This window comes from Crocuta crocuta, unplaced genomic scaffold, assembly GCF_008692635.1.
Source record: "Crocuta crocuta isolate KB4526 unplaced genomic scaffold, BGI_CrCroc_1.0 scaffold41, whole genome shotgun sequence".
Classification (NCBI taxonomy): Eukaryota; Metazoa; Chordata; class Mammalia; order Carnivora; family Hyaenidae; genus Crocuta; species Crocuta crocuta.
Window position 1 is genome coordinate 16,351,975 of NW_027529428.1, and position 15,937 is coordinate 16,367,911.

The window sequence follows — 15,937 nt, forward strand, 5'->3', positions numbered from 1 at the left end:
TTGTTTCTGGAGATAGGCCTGTATTGCTATCCTTCCCTCTTGACTGCTTTTGCTGCATCCCAAAGGTTTTGGAACATTGTGTTTTCATTTTCATTTATTTCCATGTAATTTTTTGATTTCTTCTTTGATTTCTTGGTTGAACCATTCATTGTTTAGCAGCATGCTGTTTAACTCCCATATTCTTGTGATATTTCCAAATTTTTCTTGTGGTTGACTTCTAGTTTCTTAGCGCTATGGTCCCAAAAGGTGCATGGTATGATTTCAATCTTTTTATATTTCATAGGGCCTATTTTGTGACTAATATGTGATCTATTCTGGAGAATGTTCCATGTGCACTTTGAAAGAATATTCTACTGTTTTAGAATGGAATGTTCTGAATATATCTGTTAAGTCCATCTGGTCCAGTGTGTCATTCAAAGCCATTGTTTCTTTTTTTATTTCCTGTGTAGATGATCTTTCAACTGATGTAAGTGGTGTGTTAAATTCCCCTACTATTATTGTATTACTAATGTTTAGTTCCTTAACATTAGTTATTAATTGTTTTATATCTTTGGGATTCCATGTTGGGTGTATAAATATTTATAATTGTTTGATCTTCTTATTGAACTGTCCCCCTTATGATTATATAATGCCCTTCTTTGTCTCTTTTTACAGTCTTTGTTTTAGAGTCTGTTTGGTCCAATATAAGTATTGCTACACTGGCTTTCTTTGCATGATTTGCATGATACATGTTTTCTTTTTTTAAAGTTTTTGTTTAAATTTCAGATAAATGTTTCTCCACCCCCTCACTTTCAATCCACAGGTGTCTTTAGGTCTAAAATGAGTCTCTTATAGGCAGCATATTGATGGATCTTATTTTTAAATCTATTCTGACACCGTATGTCTTTTGATTGATTTACTCCTTTTACAAATTAATTATTGATAGATATGATTTTATTGCCATTTTATTACTTGTTTTTTCATTGTTTTTGAAGATTTTCTCTGATCTTTTATTGTCTTTTTCACTTTTGGTCTCTTCTTTGCATTCAGAGTCCCCTTTTTAGTATAGGTGCTGCTGAAGAAAGCACTCAGAGTCCCCTTTAATATTTCTTGCAGGGCTTGTTTAGTGGTCATGAACTCATTTAGTTTTATTTGTCTGGGAAATAGCTCTCCTTTTATTCTGAATGATAGCTTTGCTGGATAAAGTATTCTGGGCTGAAGATTTTTCCCATTCAGCACTTTGAATATATCGTGCCCCTCCCTTCCGGCTTGTCAAGTTTCTGTTGAGAAATCTCCAGCCTGCCTTATGGGTTTTTCCTGTATAAGTTAAAGATTTCTTTTGTCATATTGCTTTTAGGATTTTTTTCTTTATTTCTATATTTTGCAGAATTAACTGTATGTCTTGGTATTGGCCCACTTTTGTTGATTTCTGTGCTTCCTGAATCTGGATGACCTTCCCCAGATTAGGTCAGTTTTCTGATATTATTTCCTGAAAAAAAAATTGTCTGCCCCCTTTTCTCTCTTTTTCTTTTGAGACTCATATAATACGAGTGTTATTACATTTGATGGAGTCACGAAATTCCTTGGATCTATACTTGTTGCATAATTCTTCTCTCTTTTATTCAGCATTATTATTTTCCATCATTTTGTCTTCTAAGTCACTAATTCTTTCCTCTGCTTCTTTCAGACCACTGTTCATTGCATCAAGCCAATCTTGTTTATTGCATTCTTTGTCTCTGATTGATTCTTTTTTAACTCTTATCTTTGTGGTAAGGGTCTCACTGATGTCTTCTATTCTTTTCTCAAGCCCACTGAGTATCCTTATTATTGTTCCTTAAAATTCTCCTTCAGGCATGTTATCTATATCTATTTTACTTAAATCTCTGGCTTTATCTTGTTCTTTCATTTGGGTTAAATTCCTCTATCTTTGCATTTTGTCTAAGTCTCTGCCTTCTGCTTTGTGTTAGGAAAGCCAGTTATATCTCCTGATCCTGAAAGTAATGGTCTTATGAAGAAGAGGTCAAGTAGTGCCCAGAAGAGGTCAATGTGGATGAATAAGTCAATCAGAGAAAGACAAATATGATATGTTTTCACTCATATGTGGAATTTAAGAAACAAAACAGATGAATGTATAGGAAGGGGGAGGAAGAAAAGAGAAGAGAGGGAAACAAATCACAAGAGACTCTTAAACAAACTGAGGGTTAATGGAGGGAGGTGGATAGGAGATGGGCTAGATGGGTGATGGGTAATAAGGAGGTCACTTGCTGTGATGAACACTGGCGTTATATGTAAGGGACAAATCCCTGAATGCTACTCCTGAAACATATTACACTGCATGTTGGTTAACTAAAATTTAAATTAAAAAATAAATAAATAAACTCCAGGCTTTAAGCCCCACTGGTTATAAGAACTCACAAAATTCAGCCCCTCTCGTTTTCGAAGCCAATGTCTTTAGGGAAATGTTCTCCTTGTATGTTTCTATGTGTACTCCTCTCTCTGTCTCTCTCTCTCTCTCTCTCTCTCCCTTTTCCACGACCATGGCTCTCTCCTCCTCAGCAATAGCAATCCAATTTTCTCCTGAAGCAGTTCTCCACACTTCTTACCTTCTTCATTGTGGCCTCTTCTTTCTCTTTAGTTGTGGAGTTTGTTCTGTTAGTCTTCAGGTCAATTCTGGGGTATTTAGGATGATTTGATAGTTATCTAGTTGTGTTTGTAGGACAATATATGCCTAGGAGCCTTCTACTGCATTGCCATCTTGAAAATCGAGTTGTTTTCTTAAGGGCATGAAAGTGCATCTAATTTATAACATAAAGCAGAATGTTTTAAAATTATCTTTTGTCATCTGTCTCTTATTTCCCTATACATACTGCCACAACATGAAATAAAAATATCTTCTTTCTGTTTATCTGTCAAGGCACTTGGGCCTCACATGTCTTTCATTTTTCCCCCCTCCCTCTCTTCTCTGCATATCTCTTTATTTTGAATGTCAGTCTGAGCTCTTTGGCTATTTCTGTTTTCACTTCACCCATTACATGGATTTCCTACAACAGTGGTTCTTAAATTTTTACATACATCAGAATCATCTGGAAGTCTTGTTAAAATACAAGACTGGGCCTCACCTCCAGAATTTTATATAGGAGTTTTGAGTTTGAGCTCAAGTATTTCCATTTCTGACAAGTCCCCAGGAAGTGCTGAAACTACTGGTTCAGGGACCGCATTTTGAGAACCTCTGCTTTACAACCTGGGAACATCTGGAGCTGTTCCAGCAAATAAGAGTCTGTCTCTGGGTAGGAGCCTCTGTTATACATTATATGTAAATAATATTACCTGATTCCTTAAGAATTTAATGAATCAGTTTCCATCACCATATTTATATTCTTTAAATAGGATTGTGTATAGAGTCTTCCTTAGGAAGAGAAGAATAAAGCAAATAGTATTCATGGCTTGATTGTGTATTCAGGAGACAGTAGAGTATGGTTGGCTCTGAATCCAGACCCTCTAGGATCCAGTCCTGGGTTTGCAGGATTTAAAGAAGACCCTAGGAAAGTTATTTTTTGTGCCTCAGTTTCTTACTTTTGAAATGGAGGTAATGAAATGAACCACTTCATGGACTTGCTGTGAAGTTCAAATGATTTAATACATAAAAAGCCCTTGATGAATGACTGGTGTGTTCCAAGCATTCTGATGTCACCTATTATTATTATCAGGATTTTGTTGAGTGTTTTTTTATTTGTTATCTCATTATAACTTAAAATCAGTCCTCAAAGAAAAGCACCCCTATTTTTTTCATAGGGGAGATTAGGAAACAGAAATTCAAAAAGATTGAAGTTCAAAAAGTCCCCCAGGACTTTTATCAAAGTAAAAATCTCTGGTCTGTGTATGTTATCAGTATTTTCCCAAAGAAATCATTTTCTCCCATTAGAAAAATGGTTTAAGGCTGCTAATTTCAGAAGTATATTTGAATATGATTGAATAATTACTTGCTTGGTCAGATGGTTGGTGAATTTTATGGTCTAGTATTAGTATGTCTACTTTAAAGTGTAGGAAAGACAACTGGAGACAAGGATAGATAGAACAATGGCTGTATAACATACTAGTGAATGTGTAACCTTGCAGAGTACCTGTCACATAAGAGGTGTTTAATAAATATTTGATGAACTATTGGAATTAATGTGAGTTGGAATTAAAATTACCTAAAACTAAAGATTCATAATATCCAGAGTTAGTGTGATTATAGAGAAATGGGCATTGATATGCTACTATGAGATTTTTGAAAGTCAATTTGGCAATACGCCCCCCCACCCCCAAATTTAAATATATATTCCCTTTGGTCCAGACAGCCTGTGTCTATCCTAGGGAATACCTTTGTGCCCATGAAATGTACATATAATGATGTGCAAATTTAGCAGGGCTTGTAATTGTGGAAACTACAAACCTAAATGTTGATAAATGCTAGAATCATTGAATAAATTATGAGTCACCTAATTGTTGGACACTATATAAGAGTTAGAAAGCATGAAGGAAAGCAATACCTATTGAATGAAAGATCTTGAATATGTGATAAGTGAAAAAATGGTAACAGAAAAAAGTGTAGCATTATCCATTTTGTTTATGGGGCTCAAAACTATATCTGTAAGAGGTATGTAGTAGGAAAAAGTCTGAAAAGTTACACACCAGACAGTCATCAGTGGTTACCTCCATCAGGGGAGGAGGGCTAGGGGAAGAGGACCAAGGGGAACTTCTACTTTGTACACTATATAGTGTGTACTATTTGGATTATCCACAAGTAGTATGTATGAATGTTTACTTATGAGATCAAAAAAAGAAAAAAGCTTGTTCAACAAATATAGTTAGCCCTTTGATAAGGATAATAGATAATAGGATAATAAGAATAATAGATGCCTAATTCTTTTTTTTTTTTTAAGTTTATGTATTCTGAAAGAGAGAGAGAGTGAGGAGGAGGGGCAGAGAGAGAGGGAGAGAGAGAATCCCAGGCGGCCATCATTCTGTCAGTGCAGAGCCTGATGCCAGGGCTCGATCCCACAAACTATGAGATCATGACCTGAGCCGAAATCAAGAGTTAGATGCTCAAATGACTGAGTCACCCAGGCACATGCCAAAGAATAGAGTCTCAAGGCAGCACCAAGGCTATGGCTTTGTAGAATTCTTGAGTGAGGAAGATACTAACTATGCCATTAAATCATGAATATGGTCAAATTCAGTGGAAACCAATACCGGTGAACAAGGCTCACAAGAACCTGGAGGCTGGGGCTAACATTTTCATGGGCAATCTGGACCCAGAGATTGATGAGAACCTGCTTTATGATAACTTCTAGCACCTTTGGAGTGATCTTGCAAACCCCTAAGATTATGTGGGATGCTGACACAGGCAACTCCAAACATAATGCCTTTATTAATTTTGCTTCACTTGATGCTTTGGATGCAGCTGTTGAGGCCATGAATGGGCAATATCTCTGTAACCACTCTATCACCATGCCCTATGCCTTCCAAAAGGACTCCCAAGGGTAAGCACCGTAGCTCAGCCTCCGAACAACTTCTGGCAGCCCAGAACCCACTTTCCAAGGCTGACCGCCTTCATCAGCTGTTTGCAGTTGCACCCCACTCCCCTCAGCCCCCAATTCTGTGGTATCATCATTGGGGCCTGGGTGCTCTCCACCAGGCATGTCTCTTCTTCAGTCCCTCCCACCCCCCAATGCTGCCTCCTGGAGCCCTTCCACTTGGGATACCCCCAACCCTGTCTCTACCATGTATGCTTCCTGGGGCTGGACACAAGGTTCACCAGCAGGAACCCCAGAGGCTGGACACCCTGGATATGGACACTCATATCCTCACCCAACTCCACCGAGTGGGATGGCTCATCCAGGGATGTCTCAGATGTAACTCGCCTATCATACTCTCATGGCTTAAGATACCTCCCTGCCATGCCCCCAAGCTCTGGGAGGCAGCCCCCCCCCCCCNCCAGAACCTCCTCCAGTGAGTATGTCCCCCCTAGTGATTTCTGGATCTCCCATTGATCACTCAGGTCTGGGCCTCCTCCACTGATGCTCCCTCATGGATACACTGGGCTGCCAAGACCCCCGCTGCACGGCTACCAGTGGGGGCCCCTCCCTTCACCCAGACCCACCTTCCAGCCTCTGGTTCCCCTCATGGCCCACTTCCAGGCCCTTTTCTTCAGCAATTTCTCACTCTCTTGCCTTCTGTTCTATCTTCTCAATATCTTTTTCAATTCCTTGGACCGATCAGAGTTGCTGTAGGTCGCTAGGGCTAAGGCACTAATCTCTCTCAGGCCTTTTTTTTTTAAGTGTAATTTTTTTCATAAGAAGTTATATTTTTTTCTATGTTGATCCTAAATGTTTTGCAAATGCACAGGGGAAATAAAACTAAACTTCTTGTTTAAAAAAGACAAATACTGGAGCATCTGGGTGGCTCTGTTGGTTAACAGCCCAACTCTTTTTCTTTTTGTTTTTTCTCTAATGTGTATTTTTCTTTTTCTCTCTTTCTTTCTTCCTTCCTTTATATCTTTCTTTCTTCCTTCCTTTCTATCTTTCTTCCTTCCTTTCTATCTTTCTTTCTTTCTTTCTTTCTTGAGAGAGAGAGAGAGAGAGAGAGAGACAGAGCATGAGCATGAGCATGTGAGGGGCAGAGAGAGGGAGACACAGAATCTGAAGGAGGCTCCAGGCTCTGAGCTGTTAGCACAGATCCCAATGTGGAGCTTGAACTCACAAACCGTGAGATCATGACTTGAGCCAAAATTAGACGCTTAACCAACTGAGCTACCCAGGTTCCCCAAGATTTCCAAGTCTTGATTTTGGCTCAGATCATGATCTCATGAGTTCAAGTTCTGCATTGGGCTGTGCACTGACAGTGTGGAGCCTGCTCGGGTTCTCTCTCCCTCTCTCTCTGCCCCTCCCTGCTCTTGCTATATCTCTCTATCTCCCTCTCTCAAAGTAAATATATAAATAACTTTAAAAAATGTACTTCATAATCATTCAGTTACAATAATCTCAACAATAGTCCATAATGACATTGGTGGGTTTTTTTAAATGTTTATTTTTGAGAGGGGGAGAGAGACTGAGTTTGCAAATGGGGGAAGGGGTAGAGAGAGAGAGGGAGAGAGAGAACCCCAAGCAAGCTCCACACTCTTATTTCAGAGCCTGATGTGGGGCTCAAACCCACAAACCGTGAGATCATGATCTGAGCTGAAATTGAGAGTTGGGTGCTTAACCAATGAAACCACCCAGGCTCCCCTAGGAGTGTGAGAGTGTGTGTGTGTGTGTGTGTGTGTGTGTGTGTGTGTGTTTAAGAAAACAAAGTTTAAGTCAGCAAATTTGGGCACGCACCACTGTAATGGGTGTTGGGTCTAAAAGAGAACTGAGAAGACAGAAATGTGGATAAAGTAAGATCACCCTAAAGTAGGTGCTCCCTCAGCACCAGCTACCTTTGAAGGGAGGAAAATACTGGCTTTCCCTTTGGCCATCTCTCATCATAGAGACAGAAAGAGGGGTAGCCTCCAAACTTTAGAAAGAAAGAGAAGGGGAGGTGGGGAGGGGTCTGTTTGTTAAGCATATATACTTAAGGACAAATTGTAAACATTGGGGCTATGTAGTCTTGTAGGGGTAGAAGTTGAGAACTGTCATACCCAGCATTTTCTTGTCCAGCTGTGTATTTCATAGGTAAAATTGAAATACAGAGTGTTTAGACACACCTGTATGATGCTTTAATATCAAATTAGACATTATTTTGGTCAATAGTGTAGCTATAGAGGAGTGACCGCAGCAATTACTATAGATATAGCCCAGAAGATTCACAACATTTAGTTAAAGTTGGGTGAAGCAAGGGAGAAAAGAAAACCCAAGAGCCCTGAGAGGGTGGTGATGACAGGGAGGAGGGGTTGAGGGTGATAAAAATTTCTCTGCAGGAAACAGCCACCATACTCAAGGAGAGCTTACTTCTGGCTAACCTATGGGTTGTATGTAATGTCTCGGATTGTGACTAATACTTCTATACTTACGCTTGGCTTGGCTTCATAATTTAAGATAGATTTGCAAATTTGTAGGTAAATTGGATTTTTAAAGGACATACATCTTCTCTGTTATAATTTGAGAATTTTTTTTTTCTTTTCTCATCAATGTGCTATATCTGTCTTCCTTTAGGTTATTTCACTGCTAGTAGTCTGACCCAAGTAGATCTAGGTTAAGTAAAAAGTAAACATTTGTCATAAGAAAATATCTTCAAGATACCAAATACAGGAAGTTTCTTTGGGTCTTATAAGGAAGAGGAAACTGAAACATTATGAGGACTCATTCTTGGTGTGTTCTCTTTTTTCTCTCTTCTCTTACATCTGCATTACTCTTTTTTTCCCACAGCAAACTTTCTATTCAACTCCGTACAGGGAGAAAGATAGTAAAACCACAATAGCAGATCTAATGTTAGAGCCTGGGTGGCTTCAACTGAAGAGAAAAGTCTGAGCAACTGGCTTTGAACCCCAGTTTGGACTTTCCCAAGAGGGAGACCCTGATTGGCTCAGCTTTGAGTCATGTGACAACTCATGGTGCAATCTGGAAGCTGGGAGGAGGGTCATAAAGAATAACACAGGGGCTAGAGGTTGGCTACTCTGGGTGAACAGGGCAATTAGTAGAGAAGGAGGGCAGAGTCCACAATCTTTATAAGTAAAGTCTGTCTACCTAATTCACACTCCGCCTTGTTTATTACTAGACCTGGAATAAATCAGCCTCTGGCCATACTACTTCCCCCGCCTTCAGAAAGTACATCTTCCCTACCTTGGAGAAAAACAAAGTGACTCTCTGTCTATCCCCACCCTTTTGCTTGAATCTGTTTCCCTTTCCAAGGGCTTTCCTGTATCTCTTTTATGGCTCTCACTTTTTTTTTTTTTTTTTTTGCTCATTTTAAGAATAATGTTTTCATTATTTCATCATTTAATAGCATCGTTGTTTTTTATTTTTTTAACGTTTACTCATTTTTGAGAGACAGAGAGAGACAGTGTGAGCAGCGGAGGGGCAGAGAGAGAGGGAGACAAAATCCGAAGGAAGAAGGATCTAGGCTGCGGTGCTATAGCACAGAGCCGGACGAGGGGCTCAAGCTCTACAAACGCGAGATCATTTGCTGAGCTGAAGTCCATGCTTAACTGATTGAGCCACCCAGGCGCCCCTCTTTGTTTGTTTTTATATACAAATGCAAGTCTTTCTATTTTATCTCTGTTTCAACTCAGCCCTTATCATTCCAGCCCACAGTTCTGTGTAACGTGACACATTGTGACAAATGCTTCAGGATACTAATAAAATCCAACATATTTCTTATACTTCCCAGCTTGGTGATAGCTGTAAATTGTCCTTACCACAACTGTAATACACATTTAATAAGTGTGCAAAGGGTTTAAAAATACTTTTTCATCTAATCTTCAAAATGACTTTTCAAGGAAGGTATTATTATCCCCATTATGCTGATGAGGAAATGGAAGCTTAGAAAATCTAAATGGGGGCGCCTGGGTGGCTTAGTCGGTTAAGCGTCCGACTTTCGCTTAGGTCATGATCTCACGGTTCGTGGGTTCGAGCCCCGCGTAGGGCTCTGTGCTGACGGCCAGCTCAGAGCCTGGAGCCTGTTTCAGTCTGTGACTCCCTCTCTCTCTGACCCTCCCCTGCTCACGCTGTCTCTCTCTCTCTCTCTCCTAGAAAAAAAAAATAAAAAAAAAAGAAAGAAAGAAAATCTAAATGACTTCCTTGGTCAAAGCTGCGATTGAAACCTGGGTCTGTCAGGCTCTCAAGCTTAAGTTCTTAAACCCTTGGCTATGAATTTCCAACCTTGGCTTTGCATCAAACTACCTAAGAATTTTAAAAGAGGGTAGCAGCCAAAGCCCCATCTCGCAATACTGTCACAGTCTTGTTGCAGGAGTGGGTTTGGGGATTGGTAGTCAAGGACCACTGCTCTAGCCCAATGGCAGGATCTTGCTGTTGGCCACACACTCCGCCCCACAGGTAACAATTAGCTGCTAATTTTTACTTTTAGATATGGCCACATTATCAGTTTTGAATCTAGATATGTAATCCTCCAACCTGTGTTTCTTATTTCTCCATATTGTGGGAAAGAATGTCACAAAAGACTTGGTCCAGTTTGTTCTCTTGGAATTCTTTTTTATCCATATCAAAAATAGGGGAATCTTGGGGTGCCTGGGTGGCTCAGTCGGTTAAGCGTCCGACTTCGGCTCAGGTCATGATCTCACGGTTCGTGGGTTCTAGCCCCGCGTCGGGCTCTGTGCTGACAGCCGGCTCAGAGCCTGGAGACTGTCTTCGGGTTCTGTGTCTCCCCCTCTCTCTGACCCTCCCCTGCTCACGCTGTCTCTATCTCTCTCTCAAAAATAAATAAAACATGAAAAAAAAAATAGGGGAATCTTGGAGTGCCTGCGTGGCTCAGCTGGTTGAGCAACAGACTCTTGATTTCAGCTCAGGTCATGATCTCACAGCTCGTGGGGTTGAGCCCTGTGTCTGGCTCTGCGCCGTGCTTGGGATTCTCTCTCTCCCTCGCTCTCTACCCCTCTCCCACTTGTGCTGTCTCTCAAAATAAATACATAAAAACTTTAAAAAAAATAGGGGAATCTTTCTGAAATGTTTGCTCTGGGACCAAACTTCTTAAAAAATTTTAAAATGTGTACTTATTTTTGAGAGAGAGAGACAGGCTGTGAGGGAGGGAGGGGTAGAGACAGAGGGAGACACAGAATCCGAAGCAGGCTCCAGGCTCCGTGCTAACGGCACAGAGACGGATGCGGGGCTTGAACTCATGAACTGTAACATCATGACCTGAGCTGAAGTCAGATGCTTAACCAAATGAGCCTCCTGGGCGCCCCTACAAATTTCTAGCTATGCCACTACCAGGGATCATATAAAAAGCTATAAAATTGCCTACAGGGTGAAAAGAGCCCAACATTCCAGAGCAGTATTGACTTCAAAATCATACTATCTTTGTGAGAAGGGAGAATTCCACTCTCTGAATGACCCTAAGCAAGCCACTTTCTGGGCAGGTAGACAGATTTCTCAATTCTATAAACTTAAGAAAAATGTATTTCCTGTCCAGTCCACCTGTCTCCCATATCCAAATCACTTTCATAAGAAAAGAGTTCCTTTCCTCACAAGAAACCCTTAATAGCCACTGTTACAACTGACTTCCTCACTGCCAACAGACCGTGGGCGGTAACAGATCCCATGTCTGGTTGAACAAACATGTCGTTGTAAAATATAGAAAGATCACTTACTGCGCTGAATGCTTCTGCTCTGTTTCAGAGGGCTAAAACGGACATTTTCATCCTCAGAAAAGAGAATGTTTCCATTTCCACAGTTCAGATGATTTTAACTTTAGCTGTGATATTAAGGACAACTTGGCCATTTTATCTTCTTCGGGTGAGTCTGTGATCTGGTTTCTACTCCGGTAACAATTTCCTTTTGTCGGAAAAGGGAACTCTCATGAGAGCTGCTGCTTGTAATTTCAGCCTTCACACTCCAAGAAGATTTTAGATTTGCCGCTGAGTCACAACTAGTTCTAATTTCTTTTTAGACATTCAAAATAAGGACTCTCCAGCATATTTTGCTTGCAGAACAGTAACCATAGGAATGCAGTTCTCCTGTAAATCCCTCCCTCTTATGAGAAAAGGAGGGCTGTAGTTCATCATTTACTTTAAAAGAGTCAGTGTGAATTGAAGTCATTTCCTATCCTGCTATCATTTGCTGAAAGACCTTTTGCAATGGCTCTTATGGAAGAAAGAAATGTGGGAGTTGCTTTGGTGAGTTGATTTAGAGAAATCATTAAATACAAGTTCGACCTGAAGCTCAGCATCATTTGTGAATGGGGAAACAGGGGCTATAAACGCACCCAATCTTTCAGATGGAAAGAGAGGGTCTCAGGCTACCCCTTTGGCCTCATCTCTTACCACTCACTGCCTTCTCCTTCACTGTCGTCCAGCTACGGTAACCTCTTTCCCTGGTACTCGAACTTGCCACGTACATTCCTTTCTCTGGGTCTTTGCCCTTGTTAGTCCCTCCGCTTGAAACTCTTTCCCCGGAGAGATGCAGGACTGGTTCATTCTCATCCTTCACGTTTGTACTGAAATGTCACTTACTCTGGGAGGTCTCTCCTGGCCACCCTCCCTAAAACAGCATACTGCCTCCTCACCTTCTATTCCTTTACTTTGTATTATTTAGCCTAGTGGCAATTACACACCGGCACATTATGCGTTTAGAGTGTTTGTCACGGGTGTCATGGGGCCACTGGGTGGCTTAGTCGGTTAAGCGTCCGACTTTCGCTTAGGTCATGATCTCACGGTTTGTGTGTTCGAGCCCCGCGTCAGGCTCTGTGCTGACTGCCGGCTCAGAGCCTGGAGCCTGTTTCAGAGTCTGTGATTCCCTCTCTCTCTGCCCCTCCCCTGCTCACGCTCTCTCTCTCTCCTAGAAATAAATAAGAATATTTAAAAAAAATAAAGTGTTTGTCAGAATCCATGCTCCCGTAGAGCAAGGAGAACGGAAGTTGTGACGACCTCGCATCCTTTACAGCCAGGCACCTGGTAGAAGCTCTGCGAATGTCTGTTGAACGAATGAATGAACGGGGCTTTGGGGGACGGTGGGCTTTGTCTCGCCTCCCTCGCCAATCCGCAGGCGGCGGGGCGCCTCGTCCCCCCTCACCGTTTTCCCGCAGAGGTGAGGGGTTCCGCACCTGCACGCAGCTGCGCCCGGGAACGCTGCCCGCGCCGTCGGCGCCGCTTCCCCTCGGGCCGCGAGGCCTGGGCCGGGGAAGGGCAGGTCCGCCGCACGCGGAACGTGGAAGCGAAAGCAGAAGGGGAACGGACCACGGTGCACGGGAGGACAGCGCGTGTGGGGCCCGGCGGCGGGCAGGGGGCGCCTTCCCGGCCCGGCTCCCTCNAGACGACGCCTGCGACGGGCCCCCCGGCTGCCCGGAGTGGGAGCGGTGTGTGGGCTGGAGGAAGGAGAGAGGAAGAGGAGCAGAAGCGGGCAGCGGCGGCCGCCCACGGCTTNGTGGCCTCCGGGTGGGGGGTGTCGTCGTCTGTCCGCCTCCGGACCCCTGCCGTCCCCCCCGCTAGTGGCTCTGTAAACTTCTCGGCAAGAAAACCCTCCCTCTCGAAGCGGGGACGCCTGCAACGGCGTTTTCCTGTCGCTGTTTGCATCCGTGTGCGCCTCGTAGCCNATGTGAACTGTTGGTGCGCCGAGGAAGAAGCCCCTCGCCGCCCTTCCCGCGAAGGTGGGCCTGAGCTCCCGGCGGCTGTGCTCCGCGGCGGCGGTGCAGGCGAGTGTGGACTGCGTGCGGAGGAAGGGCGGGAGCGTGTGTACACAGGCAGGGCCCGCGGCGGCTTGACTCCGCGGAAAATGGCAGTGCTGAACTTAGAATGTGGGTCGGGGAGGGTAATTCGGAGGGGTGTTTGGTGTTGCTCTTGGATCCTTGTAGGAAACGTTCGTTGCTTCTTTCCCTGCCAATTGTAAGAGCGTCGAGGCTTTACGGGGTGGGGGGGAGGCGGTACCGGGTAACCCTTTCTCTTCCAGCAGCCCGAGATCGGTAATCTTTGAAAGAGGGACATTTTCGGGTACTAAGAGATACCTGCTGGGAGAACACGGTCGCTGTCGTGCTGGGGCTTCTGCTCCCACATTGAATGCTTCCTGGATGGTTTTATCTGCCTAAGTTTGCTGTGTCGGTTGAATTCGCCCAGTTTGCCTTCCGGTGGTGATTAATCTGTCAGGAGAAACTCCTTTTCTCTGAATGAAAGGCCAGGAGCGGCCGAATATGTCATAGAGGGGAGGAGAAATGTGGAGAAGGAAACCAGAAGTGGGAATAAGAGCGATGACAACTGCTTTTGGTTTCTTTCTTTCTTCTTCTTTTTTTTTTAATTATTTATTTTTGAGAGAGAGAGAGAGACAGCGTGAGCAGGGGAGGGTCAGAGAGAGAGGGAGACCCAGAATCTGAAACAGGCTCCAGGGTCTGAGCGGGCAGCACAGAGCCCGACGCGGGGCTCAAACCCACGAACCGTGCGATCATGACCTGAGCCGAAGTCGGACGCCCAACCGACTGAGCCCCCCAGGCGCCCCTGCTTTTGGTTTCTTAATAGGCTTGTCCAAGCGAGTTGTTGGGCCACTGCAAATACCGTGTGACACCCAGCAGATGTGAGGATGAATGGTCGACCTTTGGCCTCCCGTTCCCAACCCCCTTCACCTTTTAGCACAAGTGTGAAAATCACTAGCTCGCAGTGTGCGACATGTCTGCAAACTGGGTGTGCGGGGCCCTGGCCTTGGTGGCGCGTGCGTTTACCTGGAGAGGAAAGCGGCAGCCCTTGCGGGCTAGACACGCCGCGAATGCTCGCGTTGGCTCCAGCCGAACGTCCCCTTTTAGGGACAGTACCGGAATAGTTTGTTTCCTCTGCCGGTTTTTCCTCGTGTTCCAGGCAGACGTCTCAGGTTTGGGGAGAACGTGCTGTCTTGTCTCTCCTTCCCCTGGCTGTTGCCGAACGGCGGGATGCTTTGTGGAGGCAGAAGAGGAGACGAGCGTCGGCTCTGCAGTCAGATCTGGGTGTGAATCCTGGTGTTCCAGCCACTTTATAGTTGTATTATTGAAACTCGCCTTGGGCCCCACTTTTCTTAAAAGGTTGTGGTGACAGTTCAGTAAGGACGTGCCTACAAAGTAGTACAAGGCTTGGCTACTTGAAAGTCTCGGCTGCTGTCATGGCTGGGCGGGCAGAGGAGATTCGAGAAGGGCAGGATCACTCTGCGTAAGGTGGTCTGCCAGGGACCGGTGTTTCTTCCTCTTTACTAGAAGGAGAAAAAGGACTTTTAGGCCTTGAGCTGGTTAACAGGTCTTAGAGCCTTTTTATGGAAAGGTTAACTCTTATCTCTCCTTGTCACACCCCCCCCTCCGCCCCACCGTTGTGCCGGCTCTCCCCACTATTGTGCTGCCCTCTTGTGGTTAACTATGCTAAGAACTTTCTTCTCCTTCCCTATCACATCCCCCCCCTCACCCCTCCGCCCCCACTGTTTAGGCCTTTTGCCTTTGCTCCCAGTTTCCCAAACTGTGTGCCGAGGTGCCCCAGAGTACCAGTGAACGAACTCAGGCTTGAACTATTAGTTTGAGGTAGTTCACAGTCTCAACGTTAAATCGACACAGCCCTTTCTACAATGTCCTAAAATGTCCTACAGTGTACAGCTGTTTTTTTAGAGGTCGCTTTCATAAAAAGCAGCTACTGTATGAGAATCAATGTGATAGAGGAAATGAGAGTGTGATGTCGTCCAGTTTGATTCCAAGAAGTTGTACAAGGCCAAACAAGCATTTTTGAGTTGTGAGGACATTAAATGGTTTGAGTCTACCTACTGAAGTATTTCTTTTGGCCTAAGGGTTGCAGAGAAAGTGTTACTAAGACTGAGAACTTCCTGAATGGAGGAAAGTTTGGGAACCTTTGCCTTAGCTTTTGGTTGGGTTTTCTCATACACACAACAATCTTTTAAAATGGAAAAACTGCATTTTAAAGTGTTGGTCACTAATTGTTTCCCTTCCCCACCAAAAGTGTTGATGTACTTATTGATTAAAATTATTGATACACAGCTAGTACCAGCTGATTATGGCTTAGCATATTTTCTCTTGTATTTAATATCTTTATAGCTTCTTCTAGGTTTTTTCATTTTAAATCTAATCCTATTGCTTATTTGTCATTCTAGTCACTTCGTGGTTTTTCTAGTCCTGCTCTTGTGCTAATATTTTTATTTTATTTTTTAACAAATAGTTTATTGTCAAGTTGGCTTCCATATAACAACCAGTGCTCATCCTCCTCTTGTGCTATATTTTTGACTGTCATTGTCGTTTTCTTTTTTTGATGTTTATTTATTTATTCTGAGAGAGAGAAAGAAAGCACAAGTGTGGGAGAGGCAGAAAGCGAGGGTGA

At 43.5% G+C, this 15,937-nt stretch overlaps 1 protein-coding gene and 1 pseudogene across 1 annotated transcript in view; both read left to right on the forward strand.

Moving 5' to 3' along the window:
- Positions 1–5,071: 5,071 nt before the first annotated feature.
- LOC144227615 (splicing factor 3B subunit 4 pseudogene) lies at positions 5,072–6,262 on the forward strand (annotated as a pseudogene).
- Positions 6,263–13,209: 6,947 nt separating this feature from the next.
- The window catches only part of JAK2 (Janus kinase 2), a 118,625-nt gene continuing 115,897 nt past the window's right edge, over positions 13,210–15,937 (forward strand). The window contains exon 1 of the mRNA XM_077759456.1: positions 13,210–13,302. The gene's annotated coding sequence lies outside the window, so the exon portion shown is untranslated. The remainder of the gene's footprint in view (positions 13,303–15,937) is intronic.